Raw genomic sequence first — 14129 nt, 5'->3', positions numbered from 1 at the left:
GTTAGGAGTGCATTCAGCTGTAACAGGAATCCCTACTGCCGTGGTTTAAACAAGCAGGGGATTGTTCTCACGTAGCAAAAAGTGTAGGGGGAGTCTAATAAGAGCTTGCATAGCTGCTCAAAGGTGTCATCTGAAAACCAAGCTCCTTCTATGTTCCTGCTGTATATCCTCAACATAAAACCTTCATCCTCATCGTTACAAGATGGCTGCTGCACCTCCAGGCATCGTATCCTTTTCCAAGATAGGAAAAAGAAGAAAGAGTATAGGGCAAAGGAACGTAACTTTTCATCAGTAAAACAATAGCCTTTCCTGAGACTATTAAATTCCACTCAGTAGACCTGCAAATTATATCCATTAGCCACTTGTAACACTGTCACATGGCCACCCCTTGTGCCAGGAGAACCAGTCAGTTTGCATTTTTGGCTGAACACATCGATGCCTTGAGCAAAAAACAAGGTTTTGTTGGCAAAAAATTAATATCTAGAAGCATCTGCCACATCCCCTTCAGCATAGCCCCAAACTCTCCAGTGGTTTTCCACTGCTCTTAAGTGCAAATTTGAAATCCTTACAGTTATGCTGTTATGGACTGAATTGTGCCCTCCAAAATTCATAACCTTAGCCCCCTGTTGAAAGATAAAGTGAGGCATACTAAAAATTTTAAGGGTTTATTTAAGCAAATAGCAACTCAACTTGGGCAGCATCCATCTCGCAAAGAGAAAGGAACCCTGAGTTGCCGCACAAACGACTTTCACAGCCACAAGGGGGCGGAACACGGAGGTTGTACTAGGCACAAAGGCGGTTGGTTGTTACAAGGTTACTCTCCTTTAGGGGACGGCAGGGGCCTATCAGGCAAATCACCAAACTAGCGCTGATCAGGCAATTCCCGATTGGTTTAAATTTCCATTTCTGGGAGAGATGAAACTGTAATTAAGTCAAGTCTTGGTTTGGTGATGCGAGGCTTAGCGCAAGCAATTCCATTTTGGGCCTGCTGTCTTGCGTTTCAATACCCCAGTATTTCAGAATGTAACTGTATTTGGAGGTAGGCCTTTAAAGAGGTAATTAAGTTAAAATGATGCCCACGGCCAATGGTTCAATCAATCATACCTAAGTAACGAAGAAAAGGACCACGTTCAGAGAGCTTCCAGGTTGATGAACACGTGGATATTTGGGAAGAGTGGTGCACCCAGACAGCAGGGACTGTCCGTGCCCTTTCCCCATACGTTGCCCTACACATCTCTTCCATCTGGCTGTTCCTGAGTTACACACTTTTATAGTAAACCAGTGTTCTCGTCAGTAAAATGTTTCTGAGTTCTGTGAGCCACTCTAGCCACTCTAAATTAATCATACCTAAGGAGGGGGTCGTTCGAACCTCCGATCTATAGCCAAGTTGGTCAGAAGCACAGGTGACAGCTTGGACTTGGCAGTTGGCATCTGGAGGATGAAGGGATGGGGCAGTCTTATAGGACTGAGTCCTTAACCTGTAGGATCCGATGCTGCCTCCAGATAAATAGTGTCAGAACTGAGTTAATTGCTTAGAGGCATAGGGAACAAAACACATATCCTACAGCCCTAGCAAACTAATACAGCTGCTTAAAGGAGCTAAGCATGATCTGGCTTCCCACTAACCTTAGACTCCCTCTGACGCCATGCTCCCTTGCTCACTGCCTTCCAGCCAGGCTGGCCTTCTCTCATTACTACAACAGGTAAGCCTTGTTCCAGGCTCTGGGCCTTTACATGCACTATTCCTTCTCTCTAGAGCTCTGTTCACCCTGCTGTTTAAATGACTAACTCCTTGCCCCACAGATCTCAGCTAACATACCACTTCCTCAGAGATGCCTCCTTGACCACCTCATACAATGAAGGTGGTTCCTTGATATTCTCTATCCCAGACCAGGGTATATTTCTTTCATAGATCTTACAAAAGATTACTAGGATTTGTAATAATTTCATTTGCTTACTTTTGTCATCATGTTTTTTGTTTGTCTTTTCCAGTAAAATACTTCAAACTCCATCAAGGCAGGAACACGTCTAGTTCATAGATGTGTCCCTATGGCCTAGCACATCCTATACTTTCAATAAATAATTTCTGAAAGAGTGAACGGGATGTATGTTGTCTGGTATTTCCTGTTGGTTAAATTTATTTTTAACTAAGTGTGAATGAGAAGAAGAAGGGCAAGCCTGGCCCTTCTGAATGGAAGATGGGTAGCAGTTAGATATAGTCAATACCCACAAATATGCCCTTGGGGCTTGGGGGATAACATCCTCCTGTTTCCTTTGAGCCATTTAATGCTTTTTACTGACCTCACTGGTACGGAATGAAGCTGATCTTCCAAACAGTTTGCTTGTTAGTGATTCTAGCAACAGCTTGGTGAAGGAGAAGTTTGGAGGTAATTGTGACTTAAAATTGGTCAGAATTTTGTGAACTGTAGCAAATCCCCCTCTAACTCTGTTCTAAACTCCACCTAGCTCATTAAACGAAGACATCCAAAGACATTCAAACCCTCATGTGCTCCCTTTGCAACAATCTAACAACAAAAAACAAAACCCAAGCTATTTAAAAAGTTTTGTAGAAGGGGAGGATTATTCCAACCATCACATGTCATAAAGGTTGAACTGTTCAACAAAAGACTACCAGTGGAAATTGGAATCTGCTCCAAGTTTTTAACACTGAGCCAGGAGTAAAAAGAGTCTGTTATAGTCTCTACATCTAACTTGAAACCTCAAGATTCAGAACACTGATTGCCCTGCCTCAGCTGGCCATAAATGTCTCCTTGTCTGAAAACTCCACGCCTGCCAGATTGTTGGAACAATGCAATATTATTTCAAAGCATCTAAGTTTGTGCAAAAGCAGAGAGACTAACTAACCAAAAATAAGGATATAATAAAAGTCACAGGAGTTCCATTAATAACATTTATTTCAAAAGGTGTTTGTAGTTTCTAACCCAAAGGTTTTTGTTCTTCTGAACAGGTTTGAGGGAACCAAAAATATTGTATTTTCATGTTTCTGCTAAATGATAAAATAGGGACCGAGTTGGCTAATCGTCAATATTAGATCAGAGTTTTACCTCTAAAAGAAATCCAAATATTAGCTTTCCCATTTCTCTCATTTTATAATGTGACCAATAACCAAAGAAGGTGAGCCTTCTTTGAAAGGATCATTGTGTTCCTGGAAGGTTATGTACAAATAATATTTTTGGAAGTGGAATGATCTAATATCTAAAGTTGCCAACTATTTTAGGGATCCTTATAGTGAATTTTGCTTGTAATATTAATAACCATGTTTGTAATGAAAATATTCACCTTTTGATTCTTCTGTCTTTGAAAAGCAGAATTTAGAGGCTCAGATTTGTCTTGTAGGACTATACACAATGACCAAGTAGGATTTATCCCATGACTGCAAGATTGGCTTAACATACAAAACATCCAAAATACATCACATTGATAGAATAAAGGTCAGACCCCACAGGATCTTCTCAATAGATGCAGAAAAGCATTTGATAAAATTCAAGACCCCTTCATGATAAAAACACTCAACAAACTAGGAACAGAAAGGAATTTACTCAACCAGATAGAGTGCATCTACAAAAAAACCCACAGCTACCATTATACTTAAAGTAAAAGACTGGGTGTTTTTCCCCTAAGATGAGGAACAAGACCCCACTTCTATTCAACATAGTGCAGGACATTATAACCAAGGCAATTAAGCAAGAATAACAAATAGAAGGCATCCAGATTAGAAAGGAAGAAGTAAAACTATCTATTAACTGATGATGTGATCTTGCATGTAGACATCCTAAGGAAGCCACTAAAAAACTATTAGAACTAATAAGCAGGTTCTGCTAGTTTGCAGAATACAAGATCAATGTACAAATATAAATTTTAGGGCACTGGGTGGCTCAGTTGTTTAAGTGTCCAACTCTTGATTTTGGTTCAGGTCATGATCTCAGGGTCATGAGATTGAGCCCTGCCTTGGGCTCCAAGCTCAGCAGGAAGTCTGCTTCTCTCCCCCTCCTTCTCCCACTGCTCTTTCCCCCACTTGCACACATTCTCTCTCAAATAAAGAAATCTTTTGAAAAACAAAAAACAAATATAATCGTATTTCTATACAATATTTACAATGAGCAACCAAAAATGAAACAAAGAAAAGAATTCTACTTACAATAGTACCAAAATAATAAAATAATTAGGACTTAACAAAAGAAATACAAGACTTCTGCACTGAAAACTACAAACATCTTTGAAAGAAATTAAAGACCTACATCAGGGTACCTGGTGGCTCAGTCAGTTGAGCGCCCAACTCTTGATTTCAGCTCAGTTCATAATCTCAGGATCATGGGATTGAGCCCAGTGTTGGGCTCCATGCTCAGCTCAGAGTCTGCTTGAGATTCTCTCTCTCCTCTCCTTCTGCCCCTCCCCCACTCATTTTCTCTCTCTCTCAAATAAATAAAATATTCTTTAAAAAAAGACCTATGTAAATGGAAAGATATCATATGTTCATGGATTAAAAACTTAAAATCGTTGAAATCTTGCCATTTGCAAAGACATGGATGGAGCTAGAGAGTATTATACTAAATTAAATAAGTCAGTCAGAAAAAGAGAAATACCATATGATTTCACTCATATGTGGAATTTAAGAAACAAAACAAATGAATATGGGGGGAAAGAAAGAGAGGAAAACCAAGAAACAGAGTCTACTACAGAGAAAAAATTTATGGTTATGGGCGGTCGGTGCAGGGATGTGATGGGTTAAATAGGTGGTGGGGATTAAGGAGGGTACTTGTGATGAGCACTGAGTATTGTATGGAAATGTTGAATCACTAAACTCTATACCTGAAACCAATAACTATTATTACACTGTATGTTAACTATCTGGAATTTAAACAAAACCTTGGAGAAACAAAACAAAAAACAAAAAAACCCTTAAAATTGTTAAGATGGAAATACTTTTCAAATTGATCTACAGATTCGACACAATCCCTGTCAAAATCATAGGCGACTTCTTTGCAGATATTGGCAAGCTGCTCCTAAAAATTAATATGGAAATTCAAAAGACCCAGAATGGCCAAAATAAACCTGAAAAAGAATAAAGCTGGAAGACTCACATTTCTCCATTTCAAAACTTATTACAGAGCTACAGTAATCAAGACATTGTGGTACTGGCATAAGGAAAGACATATAAGTCAATGGAATAGAATCAAGAGTCTAGAAATAAAACCTTATATTTACTGCCAATTGATTTTTGACTAGGGTGAAAGACCATTCAATTGGAAAGGAATAGTCTTTTCAGCAAATGGTGATGGGACACTGGATATCCATATCCAAAAGAATGAAGTTGGACTCCCTACCTCACACCATACAAAATTAATTCAACTGGATCAAAGACCTAAATGTAAGAGCTAAAACTCTGAAACTTTTCAAAGAAAAACACAGGAGTAGGTCTTTGTGACATTGGAATAGGCAATAATTTCTTAGATATGACACCAAAAGATAACAAAAGAAAAAACTGATAAATTGGACTTCATCAAAATTTAAAGTTTTAGTACTTCAAAGGACATCATCAAGAAACTGAAAAGACAACTCACAGAATACAAGAAAATATCTGCAAGTCATATATCTAATAAGGGACTTGTGTGTCTAGAATATATTTTTTAAAAACTTTACAACTAAGTAAAAAAAGACAAATAACCCAATTTAAAAATGAGGAAAAGGATCTGAATAGACATTTCTCCAAGGAAGACAGACAAATACCAATAAGTGCATGAAAAGATGCTTAACATTACCAGTCATCAGGGAAATGCAAATCTGCCTGAAAACAGCATTATGACAACCTCTTATTTACTGACAAAGAAGCATCCCTTTTTGTTGGCAGACAAAATAAAAAGCATCCCCAAAATACACAAAGAAGTAGAATTTCATATCCACTAGAATGGCTATAATAAAAATGGAAGGCACCTGGGTGGCTCAGTCCATTGTGCATCTGGCTCTTGGTTTTGGCTCAGGTCATGATCTTGGGGTTGTGGGATCAAGCCCCACTGCAGGCTCTGCATTCAGCAGGGAGTCTACTTGAGTTTCTCTCCCTCTCCCTCTCCTTCTGCCCCTCCCCCTCAAATAAATAAATAAATCTTTCAAAAAAAATGGAAGATAACAAATGTTGGTGAGAACGTGGGAAATTGGAACCCTTGTACATTGCTGGTGGGAATATCAAATAGTACAGCTGCTGTGGAAATAGTTTGGAGATGTCTCAAAAAGTTAAGCACAGAATTAACCATATGATCAGCATCCATTTGTCCCACTCTAGGTATATATCCCAAAGAATTAAAAACAGGTATTCAAACAAATACATGTACATGAATGTTCATAGCCACATTTTTCACAATAGCTGAATGGTGAAAACAATCCAAATGTTCATTAACAGATGAATAGAGAAATAAAATGGGGTAAATCCATACAATGGGATGTTATTTGACAATAAAAATTAATGAAGTGTAGCTACATTGCACAGAGTGGATGAACCTCAAAAACATTATGCTAAGTGAAAGAGGCAGTCACAAAGCATCACGTGTATCATTGTTTGTATGAAATACCCAGATTAGGCAAATTCATAGAATGCAAAGTGATTAGTAGTTGTCAGAACTGGCAAAAGAGAAAGAAGTTGAGAGGATGATGGCTCAGGGGAGGTGGTTTCTTTTGGGATAATGAAAATGTTACAAAATTAATTGTAGTCATAGTTGCACAACTCTGTGACTATTCTAAAAGCCATTTAATCATACCCTTTAAATGTGTGAATACCCCAAATAACCAAAGCAATCCTGAAAAAAGAAAAGCAAAGCTGGAAGCATTACAATTCTGGACTTCAAGTTGTATTACAAAGCTGTAGTCATCAAGACAGTATGATATTGGCACAAAAATAGACATATAGATCAATGGAACAGAATAGAAAACCCAGAAATGAACATGCAACCATATGGTCAACTAACCTTCGACAAAGCAGTAAAAAAATATCCACTGGAAAAAAGACATCCTTTTCAACAAATGGTGTGGGAAAAACTGGACGGCAACTGCAGAAGAATGAAAGGGAACCACTTTCTTACGCCGTACACAAAAATAAATTCAAAATGGATGGAAGACCTAAATGTGAGATAGGAAACTATCAAAACCCTAGAGGAGAACACAGGCAGCAACCTCTTTGACCTCAGCCGTAGCAACTTCTTACCAGACATACCACCGGAGGCAAGGGAAACAAAAGCAAAAATGAACTTTTGGGACTTCATCAAGATAAAAATCTTCTGTACAGCAAAGGAAACAAACAACAAAACTAAAAGGCAGCCTATGGAATGGGAGAAGATATTTGCAAACTACATATCTGATAAAGAGTTAGTATCCAAAATCTATAAAGAACTTATCAAATTCAACACCCAAAAACAAATAATCCAGTCAAGAAATGGGCCGAAGACATGAATAGACATTTTTCCAAAGAAGACATCCAGATGGCTAATAGACACATGAAACGATGTTCAACATCACTCATCATCAGGGAAATACAAATCAAAAACCGTGATGAGATACTTAACACCTGTCAGAAGGGCTAAAATTAATAACACAGGAAATGACAGATGATGGCAAGGATGCAGAGAAAGGAAATCCTTTTACCCTGTTGGTGGGAATGCAAACTGGTGCATCCACTTTGGAACAGTATGGAGGTTCCTCAAAAAGTTAAAAATAGAATTACACTAAGGTCCAGTAACTACACTACTAGGTATTTACCCAAAGGACACAAAAATACAGATTCAAGGGTGTACATGCACCCTGATGTTTATAGCAGCATTATCAAAAATAACCAAACTATGGAAAGAGGCCAAGTGTCCATCAACTGATGAATGGATAAAGATGTAGTGTGTATCTATATATTACATTTATAATATTCCAAAGAATGTATATCAAAAAGAATGAAATCTTATCATTTGCAACAATATGGATGGAGCTAGAGAGTACTATTCTAAGCAAAATAAATCAGAGAAAGACAAATAGCATATAATTTCACTCATGTGGAATTTAGGGAACAAAACAGATGAACATGTGGGAAGGGGGAAAAAAAGAAAGAGAGAAGGGGAGGCAAACCATAAGAGACTCTTCTTTAAAAAGATTTTATTTATTTGAGAGTGAGAGAGCATGTTCTCTCTCTCTCTCATTCACTCTCTCTCTCAAATAAAAAAATAAAATCTTTAAAAAAAAGAGAGAGAGAGCTGTTTCTTCTACAAATGTGTATAAAGAGGATCCTGTTAAATGTAGTAAATGACGGGCCCAATGATATCCTTCAATAAACTCAGCAATAGCTTAAATGAGGATATTCTTAGAATACTCTTTAACACAGGTTAGGGCACCAAAATAAATGCAGCCAACCCCCTGGCTAAATCGAAGAATGCACTCTGGGGAAAGAGATTGTACATCTTGCAGAAGAACTTTCATAATTGTTTCTCTCAGCTTATTTCTTTTTCTTTCCTCCTCCTCTTATTTACAAATACAAAGCATGTCTGTTGAGGGAAACAGAGACAAATGAAAAGAGGAAATTAAAATCACCCATAATCTCACCACCTAGAAATGATTACTGTTAGCATTTGGGTCCTTGAAGTTGGGAGATAACTAGTATTGGAAAAAAAGTTTTTTTTAAAAGAAATCCACTTAAAACAAGAACCAATATTTTCATAGTAAATGGTGTTTGGAGTGGAGAGGAAAAGGTTTGATTTGGATTCTATCTGGGAAAATAAAACTAAAAATTATGAAAATGTACACAATTTAAACTGTTTTTGCAAGTGTGAGTGAACCAAACTTTTAGAGATGTGTGATTTTATGACTATATTTGTTTGATAGCCTGAGTACCCAGCCTTCATTTCATTGTTTGCCCTTACAGCACAATTCCATAAAGAGTGTGGTTCTTACAAATATATTTGAGTATTTCACCCATTTTCCAAGGGCCGAGCTTATCTTTGCTAAATATAGAGTGACAGTAAGTTCAAGATTACACTAACTGGTATATCCATACAGTGGAATATTATTCAGCCATAAAAAAGAGGAAAGTACTGACACATGCTACAAAACGAATGAACCTTACACGAAGTGAAAGGCCAATCACAAAAGACAACACACTGTATCATTCCACTTATGTGAAATTTCCAGAATAGGCAAATGCATAGAGACAGAGAGTAGATGAGTCAGAGAAGGAAAGAATGAGGAGTGACTGCTAATGGGAAAGGGATTTCTTCCTGGGGTAATTAAAATGTTCTAGAATTAGATAGTGGTGATGGTTGCACAACTCTGTGAATGCACTAAAACCACTGAGGTATATACTTTGAAAGGGTGAATTTGATGATATATGAATAATATCTCAATAAAGAGTATACTCCCTGACAACTTCATGGAGAACAGCCATACTCTGCTCCTAGTAAATGACCCATCTTCTTGCACAAATTGAGGACCTTGAGGATGAGAAGGGCTAGTAAGTAGCCCATACCACATTCCCTGGAGGCGACAGGGAACCACAGACAACAGCATGACGACCCCCTCTTGGGGAGTTGTGTCTTACTCCTATCCATTTTGTGCCCTCCCCATGCATGGCATGGAAACTGCCAATAAGTTCCTCTGTGAAAGACCCTACATATACTGCTCTTTTATATAAGAAACTGATAATTAACGATTTGCTTTATTGAATTAATATGACACAAAGTTATATAATATGAAAATTATGCTTGCACTCTTACCTGACAATTCCAGATGTGTATAGGCAAGGCCTAAGGAGATCATGAAAGAATGAAAGCAGCCGTTTCTTGACAATGGGATGTTTATTCCTTCTCCTTCTCTCTTCCTCATCCTTTTCCTCCTCCTTTTCCTCCTCCTTCTGTTCCTTTATTGTTCTTAAGTTTGCACAGTAATTATAATTAATGATATAACTTAGTCCTCTAATACATTTTCCAATTGTACAATTGCCTCTTTTATCTGGGTTAAAACCCTGGTAGGTATCATTTGAAATCACGGTTATTACTTTTAAATGGACAGATGCAGGTAAATGCTGAAGGATCCCCCTCATGTTTATCGTTAACATGTGCTCACACTTTTATATACACTGACTACAGAAGATGTCGTTTGACTGAAGGAAGATAACACATCCTTTCTTTCGCAGCCTTTCAAGGAATACTTGAAGGTTTTCTGAGTGCCTATTGTTAAACTCAGACTTAATGGGAAAGGAAATCAATTGCCTTACAAATTAGTGCAAATTACTACAGTTGGGTTATAAACTGGATTTGTATTTGCTCAATAATTCACTTTGAAAGACCAAAGTCACAAGTTTAGTTTCAGTTCCATCTAGTTGTAGTCGTTATTCACATTAGTAGGAAATGTGTTTATTAAAAAAAGGAAAAAGAAAAAAAAACGCAACAACAAAAAAGAACTTAGAACTTAGTCATCTTCTTATACCTCAATGTCCCACTATTAAAAGGTTAGACTAAACCAAACCTTTTCTCCATCTAACTTCCACTCATTGGTTATATTTATGACTCTGACATTTCACAGAATAACTGTAATCCCTTTTCCTCCTGATTTATTTTTCAGATACCTGGAGACAACTATTATACCCTTAATTCATCCATCTTCCATTTCACAAAGACTTTGTGCAGGCAGTTCCCAGTTCCTGGAATGCACGCCCCCAAATCTTCATATACTGCTTTCTCCTCAACATTCAGGACTCAGTTCAACTCCTGTGTCACTTTTACAGAGAGATCTTTCCTTGTTGTTCTAGTTAAAGGAAACACTTCTGAGTCACTCGTCACCTGTTCTGTTTTATTGTCCTTTTCTCATTTATCACATTCTAAACTTATGCTATCCGCTCACATGTTTTACTGCCTCCTTCCCTTAACTAAAATATGAGCCTCGTGGCACCTGGGAACTTCTCTCTTGTTCTCTCTAATGGAACTGTATGTCCAATATAACCCAGCCATTCCACTCCTAGGTATCTTCCCAAAAGAAATGAAAACATTTGTCCACAGAAACTTGTAACATGAATATTCATAGCAGCTTTGTTCATAATAGCCAAAAACTGGAAACAACCCACATGTCCACAAACAGATGGCTAGGAAGCAAAACAGGTGGTACCTCCATGCAAGGGAATACTACTCAGCAATGAACTACTGAGAGATGAGCAAGATGTATGAACCGCAAAATCTTCATGCTGCGTTCAAGAAGCCAGTCACAAGAGCTGTCCTTTTCTATTTACTGCATAAAATTCCAGAAAATCTTCACCAATCTGTAGTGACATAAAGCAGATCGGTGGTTGCCTGGACTTGGGATAAAGAGATAATGAACTACAAAGAAGCATGAAGAATCTTTTTGGGGTAATGAAAATGTTTCCATCTTTAATGTGCCAGTGCTTTCATGGGTATATACAATGTCAAAACTCACCAAACTATATACTTTAAATGGAGGTACTCTTTTAAAGATGATATAGATAGATATAGATAGATAGATAGATAGATAGATAGATAGATAGATAGATGATAGATAGATAGATGATAGATAGATAGATAGATAGATAGATAGATAGATAGATAGATGATAGATTTATCTATCTATCTATCAGAAAGAAAGCACAAGCAGGGGGAGCAGCAGGCAGAGGGAGAAGCAGGCTTCCTGCTGAGCAAGGAGCCTGATGTGGGACTCGATCCCAGGACCCTGGGATCATGACCTGAGCCAAAGGCAGACGCTTCACTGACCAAGCCACCCAGGCATCCCAGGTACTCTTCAAAAAAAAAAAAAAAAAAAGATTTATTTATTTATTTTAAAGAGAGAGAAGGTGTGGGAGTGGTGGTGGTGGGGAGGAACAGAGGGAGAGGGTGAGAGATTCTCAAGCGTACTCCACACTAAGCATGGAGTCCAACATGGGGCTCAATCTCAAGACCCTGAGATCATGGGGCGCCTGGGTGGCACAACGGTTAAGCGTCTGCCTTCAGCTCAGGGCGTGATCCTGGCGTTATGGGATCGAGCCCCACATCAGGCTCCTCTGCTATGAGCCTGCTTCTTCCTCTCCCACCCCCCTGCTTGTGTTCCCTCTCTCGCTGGCTGTCTCTATCTCTGTCGAATAAATAAATAAAATCTTTAAAAAAAAAAAAAAAAGACCCTGAGATCATGACCTGAGCCGAAACCAAGTCAGACACTCAATCCACTGCACCACACAGATGCCCCTAAATGGATGTACTTTATTATACATAAATTATATTCTGATTAAGCTGATAAAAACAAATTTTGTTCAGTGAACGCTTTTCTTCCCCTGGGAAATTATTTCCATAGCTGACAAGGTTTGGAGATTTTCATCACCCTCATTGCCACCTTCTGAACACACTCCAGGTAGCTGAGGTTCCTCCAAGGGTGGTGCCAGAGCTGGAACCAATACTGTAGATGTGGTTTGGGCAAATCCGAGACACTGGGTCTCTGTTACCTCTACCCTTTTACTAATTTTCGTATCAGGCAGTGCCATTTTCAGACTTCCTTGTCTGTCTCATGTATACTATTTCAGTCAACCTGAATGTTCTGTCAGTGCAGCTTCTATTTCTGTGGATCTTTCTGGAAGTCTCCTCACACTGATGACTGACAATGGGTTTGTCCCTTGGGTCATTTCCCAACTGTAGAACCATGTCTTCCTTATCCTATGTTTGTTTAATTTAAGTAATCTCTATGCCCAACATAGGGCTTGAACTCACAAACCCAAGATCAAGAGTCACATGCTCTACCTACTGAGCCAGCCCAGTGCCCCTATCTAGTTCCCCCTCTAGATACTGAGCTTCTCACTTACCTTACTCAATTTCTCCTTTTGGCCTCAGGCCGCCTTCCCATCCTGCCGAGATATTTTATATCCCAGGATACTTTACCTTTACGTCATCTAATATTCCCATTGCTTTATGTCATCCACAAATCTAATAAGTGTGTCATCTTTGTCTTCGTTCAAGTGGAAGATAAAATTCTTTAGGAGACAAAGGCCAAGGACAGAGCCCAGTGACTTGCCAATAAAGATTTCCTTTGCAGATGCCACAGATTTATTCATCATTTATCAACATTCTTTGGGTACAGTAGTCCTTCAAATTGCTATGAAGTGGCCTAAGTGTTTTAGTTTTATCACATTTCTCCATTTGATTCACAAGAATACTTTGAGAGATGTAGATGTCTTGTTGAGAATCCACTAGACTAGAGATGAGAAGACAGAGGGTCTAGGACCGGCTTTACATCTTTCAGCTGTGTAACTTCAGACAAGTTACTTTATCTCTCTGAGCCTGTTTCCTCAACTGGAAATTATATGTAATACCAACTGCACTGTACATCTTACAGAATATTTTCAATAGCAAATAAAATGAACATACAAAAATGCTTTCTAAAAATATTTCTGTCCTTGTCTGGGATTGAAACTCCAAGTCATTTCAATTAGCCAGGTACTTCTGTTACCACATCTCACCCACCTTGACGGTAGGAGGATTACTCTCTGGAACCCTCCTTCTCAACCACAATGGCTCTACTCCTCTCATATTCCAAGCATGGAAATAACATAAGAATTCTGTCAGTTAGTATCATATTACCTGCCTTATTAGGCACTTTAAAAAGTCATACTTTGGCAGCAGCTCTTTCTGTCCATGGGTCCTGTCTCCATGCTTTAATAAGATCACCTTTTTGCACTAATAAATAAATAGTCATACTTTGTCATCCTACTGCCACCACAAAAAAACTCATTTGTTTCCTCTGCGTTTCTGAGAAAATGCTGGGAACTAACAACTCTAACACTACTCTTAGAGAACCATACCAATAATTGGTGATGACCATGGTTTTTTGCTGTCCTTAATTGGATCCCTGTCCTTTTAAATCTCAGCTGAGCTCTCAGAGAGCAACAGCAGAAGACGTCAGTTTCTTTTAACGTCACAAATCCCCCCCACAACACCACACTGTCTGCTCTCCTTCCCTCCCACATTTTCCACAGCCAGAACTCTTTTGAGGAGCTCCCATGCCACTTGAGCTTTGTTTATTGATTTTTCAAGACTCCATCTAGTTCTTCCCTAAGGTCTCCCTATATGGAGGAATGTGTTGGGAGTACAACTCAAACC

The sequence above is a fragment of the Ursus americanus genome, chromosome 11 (assembly GCF_024610735.1).
Source record: "Ursus americanus isolate L20-20 chromosome 11, mUrsAme1.1.p, whole genome shotgun sequence".
Classification (NCBI taxonomy): domain Eukaryota; kingdom Metazoa; phylum Chordata; class Mammalia; order Carnivora; family Ursidae; genus Ursus; species Ursus americanus.
This window is presented reverse-complemented; position numbering follows the sequence as displayed.